Source organism: Oryza glaberrima, chromosome 1 (genome assembly GCF_000147395.1).
Source record: "Oryza glaberrima chromosome 1, OglaRS2, whole genome shotgun sequence".
NCBI lineage: Eukaryota > Viridiplantae > Streptophyta > Magnoliopsida > Poales > Poaceae > Oryza > Oryza glaberrima.
The window spans coordinates 7,137,474-7,153,383 of record NC_068326.1 but is presented as its reverse complement, the minus strand read 5'-3'; the positions used below and the strand labels follow the sequence as shown (position 1 = coordinate 7,153,383).

General features: G+C 46.2%; 2 pseudogenes; one reads left to right on the top strand and one right to left on the bottom strand.

The window, feature by feature from the left end:
• Window positions 1-5,696: 5,696 nt before the first annotated feature.
• Window positions 5,697-6,265, top strand: LOC127758075 (probable cysteine protease RD19D; annotated as a pseudogene).
• A 6,700-nt stretch (window positions 6,266-12,965) lies between these two features.
• On the bottom strand, window positions 12,966-15,079 carry LOC127759825 (uncharacterized; annotated as a pseudogene).
• Between the last annotated feature and the right edge of the window lie 831 nt (window positions 15,080-15,910).

Here is a 15,910-nt window from a genome sequence, read left to right as displayed (position 1 = left end):
CAAGCAGTTGATTAATCCGGTCGCAATCATGCTTAGCGTCGGTTGGGTGTGCTGATTAGGCTCGCCTGGTTTGGTTGGCTGGCTAGCCAGCCGATGCTGTGTTGGTCAATTTAATTTTATTGGCTTCTTTTTTTTTCTTTTAGTAGCTGATCAATTGGACGACGAGATGTGTGTGTACATGAGCTGCAAAATGAAAAACTTGAGCTGAGCTGAGCTCGTGGAAGTTATGACTTAGCGCGAGAAACGGCATGTGGGGGAGAGCTGGCTCTCCATGTGCGGTGGGCCCAATGGGAAAACTCGGGGCGTTTCCAGTGAGAGATCGATTGATTGATTGGTTTGTGCTGCCGTTGCCGAAGCCGTTTGGATGGATCGGTGGCCGTCAAAAGGGGGGGCCATATGCCCACGGGATGGTGGGATCTGACGGCGGGATATCCGCGGGCGAAAGCTGGTACTGAGATCCAGTCGTCCAGAGATTTGTGGACAGGGTAGATGACACAACAAGCTAGTCGTAGGTCATCCACGCACGTAGGTACAGTAGTAGGGGTAGTAGGGTTCATGCTCCACATTGGGTGATTTGGTTAATTACCTTTTTAGGGCACTAAAACTTTGCACCCATACTCCAACACAGGAGTTTAGGCCTCTTTAGATTAGAGGATTTTCATGGAAATTTCGGAGAATAGTACTACTAAGGATTGCTCCCTTCTTCTCAAATTGATTATCATATAATGAAATTTAAAATTTCTTAAATTGATCATCATATAACTACATAGACACGGATTTCATCGGAATACAATCAATACAGAATGGGAGAATATGTGTGCATGCTAGGGGTATAATTGACACGGTGTTTTAATCGATACATGCATTATGGGAGAACGTGTATATGGTGTCTTGATTGATGTGATTTAAATTATTATTGGTCTTGGTGCATAAACATATATGATGATCAATTTGGGATGGAGGAGTATAATTCTATATGGTTATTTGGGTTTAAGGAAAAGGCTTAAGGAAAATAAGAGAGCTCATGTTTTTGTTTCCTTTGCTAAGTCCAATGCACCCTCTCCCTTTCTCTCTCTACTTCCTCTCTCTTCTACAAGTGATTCCTATAAAATTCATGTGATCTATTTCCTGTGAACCATCCAAAGGCACTAGCTCAAATATTATGTGTTTTAAGATCCATCAGTATTCAAAAGAGCATGACAATTCATTGCTATGTTTTTCTTATTATATTTTTTTAGTATCTTGCGTTTCAAAGGAGGCCTTAAAGAGGTATGATAAGAAAATTATCGAAGAATTCATTGTCACTCGATAAAGAGAAAACAATTGATCAAAATTTTGACTAGAATGTGCGCAAAGGTTCTACTCCAACATCACCAGATGAGGCGTGAAATTCAAGTTGAAAGCATGAAGCCGCCAAGTGATAAAAAAGTTTATGTTCCAAATCTATCAACCGTAGCTATATTTGATTGAAGTTATACATAATTGTTTCAAGATTTTGAATTGGTGAAGGAGGTTGTAGGTTCTATTGTACAATGAACATTCTTGATACGATAAGGATTAGAAACGGGAGGTCCATACTATAAAAGGAGGTAGGATAATATAGTGAAATGGTAATGGTGCCAGATAGCCGGGGGTAGAAAGAACAACTGTAGGTAGCCAATATTTGTGCACGGCTAGTTCTTACGGGTGGGTGGAGAAGGTAGAGCCAAAAGCATAGCGAGCATAGACAGTCCTAGAGTGTTTGATGCCACAAGTATAAACAAGACAGAGTGGATATAACGATGGGTATTTATCTAGCTGAAAAGGACTCGAAGATGCGAGAGGTGTAAAGGTTTCAATTGGGTCTATGGGCTATGGAATCTTATAAAAAATTGGGTGTATAGTAAGTTTCCACCTTTGTATTAATTGTATCGGTCTAGTTTATACTTCATATAACTATAAATTTTCTTGTTAACGTATTCTATTGTATAGATATATTGGACAAAAACAAAGCTTTAGGTATAACGCGTGAACTGTTCGCAAAACAACATCATTAAATCATGCTCAAACCGAACTATGACAATTCGAACCATAGAATAAAACATACATGTATCTGAAATAATATAAAACTAAGACCAATATACTAATGCGAAAGAGAGGTAAAGTGGGGGAGAAAACATGGATATTATGTTGGTTTTAATATCAACTCTTAGCCCAAGATAAAAAGAAATGTTGCTACCTGAGGCTGGCCGGTGAACTAATTAACGAGATGAAGAGCTTTTAATAATCTACAGTCTCACCTGTTGACTGTTGTAAGGGATAATCTATCGATGACGTGTACTGCTTTAGCTGTAATAACAAGCTCAATTATTATACTTGTCCTAAATAACTACTTCCCCGCTTTATAATGTAAGTCATTTTAATATTTTCTATATTTATATAGATGTTAGTGAATAATAACTAAATATCTCGTAAAAAATATAATATGTAGACGTTTAGCTCCGATTAGCAAAGGATCGAAGACAGTAGCCACTGGCGAGTATGGCCCTGCACCTTGGACCTTGGAACAAAAGAGTTGCACGCGTACTTGTTGTTCCGGATCATCCTGGGCCGACGCGCCACCAAGCGCTCAGTTTTGGAGTGGAATCAACGGAAACTAATCAATCCTAAGGTTGGCGCCACACCCACATGCATCGGTCGCGCTCCTGCCAGTCCGGACCCGTGTCCCAGCCGCGTCGGCCCGGGCGCGCGGCACACACGTACGCGGGCTTCGTACGAGGCATCCAGCCCTCTAGCTCAATCGGCGCAGCCCTCCACCCAAAGTCCTAAGGAAACCCATCGGTCGCCGTCTCGCCGAGAGCCCACCAAGACGTACGGTCTTGGTGCGGTCTCAGAAGGCAGGCACACGGTGCTATCGTTGAGTCGTTTCCACACGCGCGCTTGCGCTCGGTCCCCGTGCGGCGCGCGCCAGTAGCTGTGTAGCACGCGATCGCAGGCGGGGCTCCCTCCGCGCGGGTGATGTGCTCGCGTTTGCATGGCCTTGCTGGCTTGCTGCGCCCAGTATACGTGCACTAATCGGTCGGCCGAGCTGGTTTCTTGGGTTCTATACAAATGTTGGGGAGCGCTATAGCTTTCCACGAAATTTTTAGCTCCCCAAATAATTTGGATTGTCACATATATTCTGGGAATACAGTTGTAGAATTCAAAGAATGCACTAGAGATCAGAAACTGAAAATCTTAACTTCTCCAAATTCTACGAGCTGACATTTTACCGTGATCGACCAATCAATAGTTTACACAACAGTGCGTGTTTGTCTCGTTGAAAAGGACGAGGAAGGATGGATGTTCCCTTCTTCTGAAACACAATATATATGAACATAAATATGTACACTTTATCCTTACAAGCACCTTTAAAGACTATACCGACATATCTAGATTAATAAAATCATCATATATGTCGATATGTTAACGGATATATCGCCTATAAAGAAAATAATTAACTGTAAATATGAACACATGTGTCATACCTAGAATTTGATCTTGAATAATCAGATACCACCACAATGAATCTAACTAGTTAAATTACGCTATTAGGATCCCCGTACCTGTATTGTTTTCATCTAATTTATGTCCTCTATATGTGTAACCGAACTATATTTATATTTTGGTATAGTTGTTTTATTGCATAGATATTTGTTAACATGTGTTGGACAACATAAATTAACTTTACCAACTGATATTCTTAGTTTTATGAAAAAAATATATGTGGCGTTATTTGTAAAACCGATCGAGGTACTAGTACTGATTAAGGTACCCCAGTTCCCCTCCAGGCCTGGAAAAAAAGGGTTTTGCTAAAAAAAAAACTGTTGACAGTTTTTTATTGGGAAAACTTTCGATTTTCTAGCCATTAGATGCGCTCTAGAATTCGTGCAATATATAAAGCCAGAATAAAAAAAAATTCGCATGGGCAAGGCAGTCATCGAACATGTTAAGCTAAGCCATGCAACTTCTTATTAGCAATAACTCTTTTTTATTATATATCACTTACACCCTAGTATTATATCACTTACATCTTAATTATAGAGTAGTTACATAACACTTATACCCTAGTTACAGAGTAGTTACATGATAGTTATAGGGTAGTTACATTGTATAAAATTATGATTTGCAATTTTTTTAGGAGCACATATTACTTTTGAATTTGAAAGTTTTTTCCCTTCTACATGTAGGCCAATTTCTTGTTGTTCAATCAACACTAAAATTCATGGTTTGTACTAGTGTGGATTGTCCCCCTATAACCATTGATGACAAATCCTGTTGTCAAAAAATTTAAAAGTTTTGGACCTAAAAAATTGTCGACAACTCCCTGGCTAGTCCTGGAAAAAAAACCTTCAGCAGTTCAGCTCTAAATCATTTACTATTCAGAACGAACAACAGCAGCAAAATTTGAACCCGTAGTCCCGTACGTAGCATAAAACCGTAAGTAACGTACGTATGTTTAGCGTGCGCTAAGCGAAAGACCAAAGTACAGTATAGCCCTGTAGCCGAAACTATAGTCCTGCGCCTCGGTACACGATACGATGCCCACAGAGAATTCCGGATCAATCTGGGGCTGTCACGCAACACGCGTCCAATTTTCACCCACGCGAGGAGTGGTGGTGTGGGCGCGCGCGGGCGCGCGGTGCATCGATCGGTCGCGCGCTCCTGCATGCCGGCCGACCCGTTTCGCGGCCTCCCCGCGCGCGACGTTAACTCGGCACACCGCGCACACGCACACGCACACGCACACGCACACGCAGACGTATGGGTTTCTAACAAGTTACGACGATCGTAGTCGTACTCGTACACCCAACACCCAGTCTCGGCGCACCGACGCGATCGAGCTCTCGTCGGCTCGCTCTCGCTGCCGCACGAGAGGAGCGGAGAGGGGGCGCAGAGTGCTCGCTCGCTCTCGCTGCCGCGCAGACGCGTTTGCTCCCGTGCGGCGCGAGCCCGTAGCAGCACGCAATGCGCGGCTCGAATGCACGACCCGTGCTCGCGCGCCGTTGCTGCTGCTGCTGGCCTTGCCGCGCCAAGTACGTGTGCACTGCTCGATTACGGACGGTTTCCTGGATTTTTTTTCGTTTTATACGGTACGGAGATGGATAGCAAAAAGACTCCACACATGCACACGTCGGCTGCTGTCTGCTGATAGTCTGACACATCTACTGAATCAGCAGTCAGTCACTACGACCATCTCCAATTACACACAGCTGAGTACGGGCGCAGCGCAAACTTGTACTTGTTGGAATAATCACAAGCTGTTTCTATCTGGATCAAATCTGATGATCAAATCCAATCCAGGCGGTCCTCGAATTTCCTCCCTTGTTTGCACCGTCGACGCGTTCCCGCTGGTTTCCGTTTGTTGATCAAGATGCACCAAGTATTATTCAGTACAGCGACAGTCCAAGATTAAAACAATGCACAGACCTTGTTTTCCTCACCCGACCGTCTGCAAGTTTGCTTCCAAGGCCAGCCAATTATCCGTGCAAGTACACGCTTATGAGAAAATGGACATTTTACCATCTTCAAAACTAGGTTTCGCTATTATACCATCTTCAAAACGTGATTCGATAAAATACCAATCTCAAACCTATGCTACTCGTTGGATTGTCATTTTCTCATTTTCTTTTATTTCCGGAATCTTTTTGCCTCTTCCTCATGGTGATCGGATGAAAATGCCCCTGGGGCCATTGGTGGAGGTCAAGTTGGAGGGAATTTTCGTCAAGTTAGACGGAAGGCCACCGGGGCTGCTCCCGGAGGCGCAGTTCGCGGCGTTCGTGCGACGGCACTGGCGGGAGTACTCCGGACCAGAGGAGTACGCGTGGCGGCTGCGTGTGTTCGCCGCCAACCTCACCCGCGCCGCGGCGCACCAAGTGCTCGACCCGACTGCGCGCCACAGCGTCACCCCCTTCTCCGACCTCATCCGGGAAGAGTTCGAGGCGTGGTTCACGGGCCTCGCTGCCAACGGCGACAACGAGGCGGCCGATGCCGGCCAAGGAGGAGGTGGCCGTCCTCCTTGCTAGCTTCGATTTGGCGCGACATGGGCGCCGTGACCGATGTCAAGATGCAGGGCACATGCGCCTCCTGCTGGGCCTTTAGCACCACCGGCGCCGTCGAGGGCGACAACTTCCTCGCCAGCGGCAACCTCCTCAACCTCAGCGAGCAGCAGCTCGTCAACTGCGACCACACGGTACATCACATTCACATCACACTCACGCCACTCCTAATCTCATCTTTGAACTAATCGAGCTATTGCTTGCCGTCCTCATCTTTGAACTAATCGAGCTATTGCGATGCAGAGAAGAAGACGGAGTGTGGCTGCAGCGGCGGGCTGATGACAAACGCCTACGCCTACCTAATGAGCTCGGGCAGGTTGATGGAGCATTTTCCAATGGCCATAGGGGCATTTTTGTCTGATCACCACGAGAAAGAGGCAAAAAGTTTTTGAAAATAAGAAAAAAAATGAGAAAATGGCAATCCAGCGAGTAGCGTAGGCTTGAGGTTGGCATTTTATCGAATCACGTTTTGAAGATGGCATTGTAGCGAAACCCAGTTTTGAAGATGGCCAAATGTCCATTTTCTCAGCTTACTATATATAGATGATGTGTTTGTTCCCGGCAGCGAGACCTGCAAGGAGGAGAAAAAAGAAGGCGCCGTAGTCAAATTACTCCATAGAAACAGAAACGATATACTCTCCCTCTGTTCAGTTTTGACAGAGTTTGCTCATGCTATTTTTTCATGCCTAAATGTAGCTTACAGTGCTGTCCATTTCGCTCTTCATTTTTTTTAACCCTTTTAATTGGTAAGCAGTCAAGCATCAGTAATAATAAAGCATATATACACAATGAAGGGAGTAGAATGGTGAATGATTAATTGTTTAACACTCACCAACTTATCATCTTCGTCCCATATTTTTATTACTTCTAAAAAACAAAAAAAACAGAATGTTAAATACAGTATCTCTTTTCACCGCCAAAATAAAAAAAAGTCAGAATATTCTTATCTTTTTTTTTCAAAAGAGCAGAATCTTTTTATCATCCGGCTACTCCTGAGGCATGGACAATATGACAGTTTGCCCAATATTAGTTGGATACTTAAATGTCAGATGCCGCCCCTACAGATACCACAATAGGATCCTTAATCCCGTGGCATCAGTTTGCTCAAACGAGTGGTTTAACCACAAAAGGTGAACATATTTAGCATGGAAGAAAATCATGTTGAGAGTTGAGACCCATCCGCTCTATATCCCACACTGGTTAGTCTGAACTTAAAACCATACTACCAAATGAAAAGGTAGAGACTGGAACTCATAACATATTTATACCATGGATTTCAATGACATCGTCAAGAAGCCTGGATTCTAAGGCTTTTCCTCAACATATGATCCTTACCTAATCTAAGAGCCAGAGAACATATGATCCTTACCTAATCTAAGAGCCAGAGAAGCCTAGCTTTCTGAATGTTGATCAAGAACTAGAACTCTGCATATTCTGAATTGCTCTGACTTGTTTTCATACTCGTTGTCTGTCCATTGTCCACTAGCTAGTCCCTGATATTGGGGACTGTAGAGATACAAGTCATTTGGTCAATAAGAGAGAACTAAAACTTCTTGAACACATCTGAATGAAATGGATGTATTCCTAATTCAGGACTGTGCTATTGAGGCGATCTGAAGTTCTGAACAACTAGCCATCCGTTCCCCAAAGCTGCTTGAATAAGAGAAAGCTCTGCTTGTTTAAGGCCAAGATCTTCAAAATTTAAAATCCTGGGAGAAAAGAGTAGAAATCTACGGGTGGATATAGATTTCTTCAACAGAAAGATCAAAAGCTACAATTCATAGCGACACCAATTGAAGTATCTGAACTGTGCCTCCTCAAGCTTATCCAGGCCAACCTTTGGCTGTGTTTCCTGCAGCGAGCCAGGGAAATCCTCTTCAAAGTGTATATCACTGTCATGGATTGTTCGGTCCTGCAATTACGAACAAATAAGAAGAAAATCACAAAAAATGCAGATACGGATTCAGCTGTAACAAGATGGCAAACCGATCGCTGAAAAATTAAAATGCAATTCAGAGTGGGTTTGCTGGTATCAACCGTCACAAGGAACTTCTTCAGATTAGGGCGATGACAACTCTTGAGGAACACAAAGATGTTGTCAAGGCCAACGGCCTTGAATTCAAGCATGGTTAATTCTAGCATTGTCAGACTCTGGAAGTTATCGAGGATGGCCATATCAAGATTCGCTCTAGGATGCCGCAAGAAAGACACGACCTAAACAGTAGTGTTAAATGATCAAAATCCATGAACCGATCGAGCTAAATGAAATGTTGGAAATCCAATATATACTTGAAGGGTATTGCTGCAGATGGAGAGGGAGGTGATGTTGGAGAGAAAAGGTAGATTGTTCCTGAACCATTCTCTCAACACTTGATGACCAAGTATCGGGGGATTGAAGCAGAAGAGGAGGTCGGTAAGCAAGTGGGCGCCGCCGGAGAGGTTGAACAGCGAAAGGGGGCTCCCCATGCAGTGGAAGTTGTGGAGGGGAGAATCCGGCATGACGACCACGCCGCGGACGTTGTTGCACTCCACGATAATGAGGCTACTCAGCTTCCGTGATGATGCAATGATCATGGCGAGGGGGCCATTGCAGTAGAACAACGTGAGGACGCGGAGACTGGGGGAGAGGATGACCATGCGGCGCAAGGCCTCGTCGGTGATTCTGACGTCGTTGAGGTGGATCTTCGCAAGGCAGGACATGGGATGGACAATGGCGACCATGGGGACGTTGAGGTTGAGCCAGCACAGCATGAGGCTGGTGAGGTAGATACAAGGGGAATCAAAGACCATTCAACAACAGACCATGCGAATGAAAAGCAATTACATGAAACAACGCATATGATTCTCTATTCTCTTGTCCTGTAACATATGATCCTTACCTGATCAAATAGAGTAGCTACATAAGTTAAGCTCTGAATCTGATTAAGAACTCAGACTCAGCATATTCTGGGTCACTCTGTTTATTGTCCACTAGCTAGTCCATAATGCTAAAGACTAGAACTCTGAATTTTCCATTAGGTAGTCCATCGAAACTCAAACTCAACTACTCTGAATTGCTCTGTTTATTGTCCACTAGTCGATCTTTAACTAACGACTAAAACATCTTGTAGATCTTTGAATGAATTGAACGGTACGCAGAATAATGATCTTTCAAGATACCGATAACAGTGACACGTAGTTGGCCACTAGTTAAATCTTCTTGGATATGAGAAATGTTTTCTTGCTGAAGATCAAGCACCGATGACGGCATCCTGACGGAATCCTTCTAGGAGAAACAAGCAACAGTCTATGGTTGCGGCTAGCCTTCTTCAACAGAAAGATCATGAACTTCAGCTCGTGCCGGCACCAATTGAAGTTCACAATCTTTACCACCTCAAGATTAGCTAGGCCATCCTCTAGCGGGTTTTGCCTCTGCTCGCCACACCTCAAGATTAGCCAGGCCATCCTCTAGCGGGTTTTGCCTCTGCTCATCAATGAGATCATATTCAAAGGGACCATGATCACTAGTTGTTGGGAGCTGCAAAGCAAGCATGAACCATGATTTGTTCAGAAGTCTAGAATGATCAAGGTGAAATCAAGATGCAGATACAAATAATGGGATCAGACGCAACAAAACAGGAAAACACATTACTACAAAATACAATTCAGAATGGATTGGCACCTACACAAAGAGCTCCGTCAGATTGGGGCGGGTATGTCCTGAGGAACTCATATATGTTATCAAGGTCGACGGCCTTCAATTCAAACATGAGAAACTGTAGCACTCTCAGGCTCCGGAAGTTGGCAACCTCAGCACCACGCAAGGAAGACAAAATCTAAAGAGAGGACAACGTTAACGAAAAATCCATCATCGATGAGCAAACGAAATAGCAACAAATTAAGCGAAATGAAATGGTGGAACGGGGCGAAGAGATCGATCCAGCATGCATACCTTCAGGGAATTTCCGCAGATGGTGAGGGGCAGTGATGTTGGAGAGGATAGGCAGGGCGCTACAGATGTAAAGGCCGGTGAGCCTACCGGCGCCGGGAGGAATGTAGAACGAGCTAGGGCTGCCGCCGTAGTGGTAGGAGCGGAGGCGATTGCGTTGTAGGAGAACCAATCTTGAGATCTTCACACTCCACTATGGTGAAGAACCGCTGCGTTGGTGCCCAGATGGAGACATCGCGAAGCCTGTGCAGTAGAGCACCTTGAGGACGCGGAGAACGGGCCGACAAAAGGAGACCATGCCAATGAGCAATTCATCGGTGATGCGGACGGAGTTGAGGTGGATAGTCGTGAGGTGGGCGAAGGGCGGGGGGCGGGGAGACCCAATAGAACAATCGAGTGGAGAAGTTGATCTCGCGGAGCGTGAGGCTCTGAAGGAGCGGATTCAGATAGTGGAAGGAGAAGGTGATCCTGTCCCTCGCCGAACTGCTGCGTAGGTGGATGTAGAGGTGTTTGACAGTGGACTGCTCGGCGCTGACGAGGAAGCACCTGACGAACTCGCCTCTCGTCAGGCTTATGTAGTGGTCGACGACAAGGAAGAAGATCTTGAGGTGCCTCGCCGACCGCTCCACTAGGCACTTGAGCTTCTCCAACTGGGTGTCGGGGGCTGAACTCGACTTGCACAGAGTGCCCCACCAACCGCCGCTGCACGGCGTCACGCCACTACAGGGAGAGCACCGACGTGTGGATGACATCGTCAAGCGGAGAAGATCAAGTATCTGCTCGTGCATTTCCGCCGGAATCCTCTCGAAGTGGTTCACTGGACATCAGAAACCTTGCACACCGTCGATGATTCTAAACCGTCGCCGTACCGCCCCTGGTCGCCGACCACCTCCCCCTCCGCCACTCTCTCCCCTTTCCATCTTCTCGAGGAAACTACACGTAATGAAATTGTGTGTTGTCCATTTTGCTTTCGAAGCAGAGGCCACAGGGGATTAGGCCATTTAAATGGCTGGCGACTGGAGAGGATGTGCCTTGCCAGCTACGCAAAATGGACCTGGAGCTTTGACCGGGTGATGACTGCTGGGCCCACCTGCAAGTGAAAGATAGCAAATGAGATACAAAGGTTGCGTTCGAATATTATAAGATTCACATTAAATACATGCACGTAAAATAAGAAATCTATCAGCGTATAATTAATTGAGTTTTAATTACTACAAGGAAAATGCTTTACATACGACCACGAGCGTCCGACTCTCGTACAACCATGGCGACGGCATATGTGACATCCGCGAGCTGACCTATTGGGTTGTGATCCGAATCTCAATCTCATTGGGCCTTCCAAAAGCCTAGTCACAACCGTGGCTAATTACCATGTCTGGCCGGGTCCCTGGAATCAGCAACAATACTACCAACAGATTCCTCGTGTGCGTGGAATCACCGTCTTACATGAGCTTTTAATGGATCTTCTTCATGTGCTAATTTTCAATTCTTTTCTTAGTTTCTTCTATTCATCATTACATTGTACAAGTCTGTCCAGATAATTTGTTTGTATGTTACGGCTGTGAGAGTATAAGTGGGTTTTCACATGCTATTGGAATGCTTATGGCCCTCAGTTAATTGTGCATAGCTTAATTGTTTGACATAAGCACAATCGATAATTGTTAAGCTAGTTATATGAACTGATCTTGGTGGTTATAGTATATAAAAGAGTAAAAAAAGAACTTGCTTTACCTAGTTATATGAACTGATATTGGTAACATCTACTACACTGAAAATAATACTAGAATGTTGAGATCAAGTTGACAGTTAGTGGATTCAGCATTTCAGATTGACCTAAAGCTCCGGCAGAAGCAGCATGCGACCATGTTGACATGATATGGTGGTTTAGACTTGTACATGGGCCTATGTATATGATATGAGAGTGTTATGGGCTTGTGGCGTAGGTCCAATCTACAGCATCACTTTACGCCGTCGCCGTTTCAGTCGTACGCTAGTCGTATAACTTCGTCGGATCGTATAAGTCACTTATTACAAACTTGAAAATGGATACATTTGATATTTTAAAACAACTTTCATATAAAAAGTATTCATATAAAACACATCGTTTAATAGTTTGATAAGCGTGCTACACAAACAAAATTTTAGCATAGTTTAATCCTTAAGATATTTTTTAAGATATACTTTCTCCGTCTCAAAATAAACCAATCTCGTAGGTACGAGATTGGTTCATGACGGAGGGAGTATTAACAAGATACTATAATGACTTGGTAAAGTGGAAAAATATCTCGATCATGTCAACGATAACGATGACTTAGGGCACCCGCAATGGTTATCTATAGGCTCTCTACAAGAGATCCATGTCAGCATATTTTTCTACTTGGAAGAGATTAAATGAAGAGAAAGAGTAAATCTATCTACTAACCTAGAGATAGTTTATAGAGAAAAACGAAGCAATAGATGAGAGAGCTATAGATACCCATGTAGACATACTATTGAGGTAGTTTACTATTAATCTAGTCTATTGCTGAGATGTAATTGTTTTATAGAGAGCACCATACTTTACCATTGCGGGTGCTCTTAGTTCATGTCCAAAATTTTTTGAAACAAGTGCATGCGTTGTGTAAAAGATTTTTAAAAAAACTCGATGTTACAAACAAAATTTCAGAGCTTTTCTTGGAGTGTCCATGGCGGAGCGCATAAATTGGCTTTTTCCCGTGATATTCACGCAAGCAGAAATTTGTTAGACACATACACAAGTTGCCAATTTTGAGCATGCAGTACCACAAACCATAATCAAGAGGAGCATAACATAAGGGCATAGTAAGACTGCAGAGTTAAATTAACATAAGGGTCAAAACAGTTAGCCTTCAACAGTAATACCGTTCACACAAGTAAAGCAATTCATCGCCCCTCACAAAAAACTTAAATTAAGACATCACGGACAGGAATAAGCAAACACTGCAGCCATTCTCAAGAGGGAGGCGAAGAACATTCCAAATGCCAACGGGCTATCAGTCACAAGAACCCACTCTAGGCTCCTTTGGGATCAGACAGCAGCGAAGTCGGCGATGCAGATGGCACTCCATCATTCGCACCATTGGCAGCACCTTCCTGGGACAGACCTTCAATCAATGGAAACATAAGTTTTTGAACATAATGGAAATGGAAACATAAGTTAGTCAAAATTCTGAACAATATGTAATCGATTTGGTAAAAACTAGCTAGCCTCCTGTTATGCATTGGAGAAAATGAAGTAGAACTTAACTAAGGGGTAAAACTGTCATAGATCACCTGCTGGCGATTTTCATTTCACAAAGATTCTATGGTAAAACAAAACTTATCAAGTATTTGTGAGAACTTACCAAACTAGAAATGTATAGTAAAACAAAACTTATCAAGTATAGTACTTTCTCAAACTTTCCTGGGGAATATATGGACATAAAACAGCAAAACAGGTAAACAAAAATGGCAAATGCAAAAGTCAAAACAGGTAAACATCCAAAAAAAATTTTGTAGCTCTGCTTGTGCAAGAGATGTGCACATAAGTGTCAAAAATGCCAAATCCAAAAGTCAAGATATATAGAAGATGGTCACTATACATTCTAGACCAAAATTTGTCCAAATCTATCGAACTCTAGGAACCAAACAGCCAAGCAAGCAACTCAAATGAACGCCGTTCTGCTGAGAATTCACAGCTGCATAGTTATCATGAAAAACATAGGCATTACACACGCCACATACACACGACACACCAATCAACATGACACATCAAACACACGAATTAACCGATCAAGCCATGACATTGAACGCAAAAGCAGATATAATTGATGATATAATCTGTAGCTGCTCAACACTGACACGAGCAATTGGATCCGTACTGCAAACCAGAACATTGACAGGAAAATGTGAAGCTTGCGGAATCGCATTACCTGCGGAGAGCGCGGGTGGGAGTTTCCATGGAAGAACGCTTTCAGAAGAGTCGCGGGCCTCGTACTCCACGACCTTCCTCGCGCGCACGTCGACGCCCAAGATATGCTTCTTCAGGAAGAAGTACAGCACGTCCGGGTTCATGGGGTGGACGAACGCGTTCCTGAGTTGAGGGGCCTTCTCCGGCAGCTCGGTCGCCTTGTAGCTTCGCTGGCCCAGATGTCGGCGAAGCTCACCGTGTACTCAGGCGCCCACTCCGCGGTCTCTGGATTAACCAGCGTGCGCATGGAGACCTCGGGAGCGGCGCCGTGGCTTGGAGAGCTCACCTCCACACACCTGAACTTGCCGTCGATCAGCTGCACGATGCGGCCGGTGGCGAGCACTCTCTCGGCGCAGTAGCCGCAGCCATCGTCATCGTCTTCGTCTTCAGATTGGAGGTCGTCCTCCTTGTCCTCCAGTGGAACGTACTTCATGTCCGGCTCATCGGCGAACGGATCGCAGAAGAGGAAGCCCGCCGCGGTGTCCACCCACCAGAGCTTGCCGTCGTGACAGATGATGTCGTAGAAGGTCCAGATCCAGCTCGGCAGTGGGTTGGCGACGTCCTTCTCCTCCCACTCGCCGGTCACGGACGAGAAGCAGAGCAGGGTGGCCTCGTCGTCGCCGACGATGGTCTGGAGCTCGACGACCATGTAGTTCCCCCGGCCTCCTCCTGGCGCGGCGATGACGCCGAGGTCGTTGTTGAAGATGAGGCGCTCCGGGTCGGGGACGTGGGAGGCGCGGTGGCGGCGGCGACGTCGCAGACGAAGTAGAGCGGGCGCGGGATGAGGCTGACGCGGAACGTGCGCTCGTTGCCGTTGCGGTCGGTCCAGGACCGCAGGTCGCCGGAGTCGTCGGGGGACGGTGGCGGCGGCGCGACGAGGAGGACGAGCCCCGCGGAGGGGTCGAGCGCGAGGACGAAGGGGGACTTGCACCTGGCGCAGTGGTCCACCTCGGCCGGCGAGACGCGCCGGGACACCGAGAGCACCGCGACGCGCGGCGGCGCGGCGAGGGAGAGGGCGACGTCGGCTCCCTGCGGCAGGACGGGGTCGTCGCCGCCGCCGCACACCCGCGGCTCGCAGCTCAGGATCACCCACGACGGAGGCGCCATTCGGGCTTTGGTGCGAGTTGGAGAGCGGCGAGCCGGCGATCGATGAGGAGGAGTACTAGTAGAAGCTAGGGTTTGAGGAGGGGATGAGATGAGCAAATCGAATCAATGGGAAAGATTGGTGGGACGAGTTTGAATCAATCCTTGGTTTTTGTCGCGTGGCGGAGACCAGAAATGCAGAGCTGGAGCCTGGAGGATGCATGGGTGATCTTCCTTTTTTCTTTTGGCACTTGCCGTTTCGGTGTGTGCGGGGAGGGGCAGCTCGAGGAAAAGGCAGACGAGCCGCATCGACGTGAACGGAAATATTCGCCGCAAGCTCCGGACCACTGCCCGTGTCTACTACGCTGCGCGCCGCGATGCAACCGAAGTCCGGTGCGTCGCAGCGTTGGGGATCGTGGACGGGTGAGCTCGTGAGGATCGAGGAGCAAGACGCCCACGCCCGCGCCGAGAATTGCACGAAACCCATCCGGCGGCGGGGAGCGCGGAGGAAACCGCGTTGCTCACTGCCGAGTTCTATCGTGCGCGACGTGTCACGTGAGCAAATGGTTCTTCTTCCCGCGGACCGAGTGAGCCCAAGCCGTCGCAATAGCCACCCGGCCTGCTTCAACCCAGCCGAATACAAGGGCTGCCATTTTAGCATTGGATAGCCTCTGGGCCCACATGCACGCCAGAGAAGTTAGCGTAAATGAAAAACGAGACGCATATCATCACAGGTCGTAACCTCATGACACGAACATGGTGTCGTCGTCCTCCCCGTCGTCGCCTAATACTGGCTTGAACTCGACCACCATGTAGTTCCCCCCGCCTCCTGGGCCCTGGCGCGGCGATGACGCC